Raw genomic sequence first — 2,081 nt, forward strand, 5'->3', positions numbered from 1 at the left:
AGACTCTGCAGAAGCAGACTGAACTGGAATGAGAAAAGATTTACATACTTCCTACACTGAAACAAAAACCACGTGCATTGTAAGTGGTAAACAGTATTTCAGATGCTTCTAATAAACCCCTCTGGAGTGTATTACCAGAATTCAGTAACTGGCAGGAGGTGAAGAGCAGCCTTTAATTTATTTAAGGGAGGAAGACTAGATAAAAAACAAAAATAGGAAGGCATGAACAGGAAAGCAAGCTTGTTCTCATAAACAGGCAAGTCCTAAGGATTACACTGAACAGAAAAGGATCCACACAACGTGACAAACCCGCTGTACCAGAGTCATTTCGTAAACCTAAGGCAAGGCCAAATCTGACACCATATAAACACATTTACTGAAGAAATCTTCAGTTGATGTAAAGCAAAAAGCAAGCTGCTTGGACACAGAGTATGTGCGATTTCCTCTTCTCCATCACAAAAAGAACCGGCTTTTGTCCTCCCCCTCACCCCACCCCCCCATGCAATAGAGGGAATAAACCCATGGCTCGTGTTGCGCTTTCAGGCTCCGGCCCTAACCGGGAGCGCGGCTGCGGCCGTCTCAGGGCTGCCTCGGAGCCCCTGCGGCCTGGGCCATGTCGAAGCAAGAGACACAGCTTGTCACCGGGTCGGTGGCAGCTCCAGTGTGCCCCTGCTCCCCAACACGCCGAGGCGGCATGAAGCCACCGCGGGAGCCCATCGGAACGGAGCCGGGGGGGGGGGGGGGGGGGGGGTACGGGACACCCGCTCCCCGGACACGAAGGCGGCGAGAAGCGGAGCTGGACGGTGGGGAGGGGGGGGGATGTCTGTCGGTCGGGCAGCGCGGCGAGAGCGGGCGCCCCCCAGCCGTGCCCGCGTCCCGGTGCTGCATGGCGCTGCTCAGCCTGCCTTGCAGAGGGAGCTCGAGTCCCGCTCTGCGCCTCGCAGCGCCTCTCACTCCGCAGCACACGCAGCGCAGCGAGGCGGCGGCCGGCAGGAGCGGGACACGCAGCCGCCGCCGCCACCGCACTGCGGTCAGGATCCGGCCAGACGCCGAGGGAGGCAGCGGGTGGAGGGCGCCGGGCCCAGTCCCCACAGAGGTTCGCTCTAAGTCGGCGAGGAGGAGAAGGAGAAGGAGAAGGGGGGGGGGGGGGGGGGGAAGCGGTGGCGGCAGCGGGTGGGGAGCGGACCAGGCCGGCTCGGCGGGGGAGGGGAGAAGGAAGGGACAGAAAAAGAAGGGAAGGGGGGGGGGGGGAGCGGCGGTTCGCGTGGCGGAGAAGGGGCGGTCATCAGCGCCGGTGGCGCGGCGGAGGAGACAAAGGAAAGAAAATGGAGTCCAGGCCGGCGGCGGCCCGGGCGGCGGGAAGGGAGGCCTGTGCGGCCCAGCGCCGCGCTGTGGGGAATGGCGGCGGTGGCAGGCAGGCGCCGGCCGCGCTGGGGACGATAGAGGGAGACAAAGCCCCCCTGCTTCCCCGGCGGCGGCCGCTGCGGGGCCCCAGCCTGAACCGGAGCCCCATCGTGACACCTAGAGGCCGGAGAAAGCGACTGCAAACCCCCCCGCCACCGCTTACCTGCGCCCGCACCCCGCACCGAGCTCGCTCCGGCCGCCAAGGCCCCGCCGCAGCCGCCGCCGCCCGGCCCCACGCCTGCCCCCCGGGCCCCGCGGAGCCGCCGCGCCCCGCAGCGGCCGCCGCCCCGCGCCCAGCACCAGGCTCGCGGTTTAATCGCTTCCACAGTCGCTTCGGACACAAAATGGCGGCGGGCGGCGGCAGTGCGCGTGCGCCAGCGCGGCTGCCCGCGGACCCGCCGGCCCGGGGTGGGGAGAGGAGGGGACGGAGAGCGGGGAAGCGGCCGCGCGGTGCACGATGGGAAGAGGCGGTGCCCCGCGGGGTCGCGCCAACTTCAAACGCGTGCGTGCGTGCCCGCCCGTACGTGCGTCCGTGCGTCACTCGCCACGGGGGGCTGGGCGGGAAGAAAGGATGGGGAATATTGTGGGGCTGCCCCTCTTGGCCCCCGCAGGCACTGCTCTCTTCGCCCGAGCCACCGCCCCCCACCCCGCTTCACCTCAGCCACTGTTCCCCCTTT

This window comes from Pezoporus flaviventris, unplaced genomic scaffold (genome assembly GCF_033815535.1).
Source record: "Pezoporus flaviventris isolate CSIRO_AGI_PZ_B2104156 unplaced genomic scaffold, CSIRO_AGI_Pfla_v1 ptg000054l, whole genome shotgun sequence".
NCBI classification, from domain to species: domain Eukaryota; kingdom Metazoa; phylum Chordata; class Aves; order Psittaciformes; family Psittacidae; genus Pezoporus; species Pezoporus flaviventris.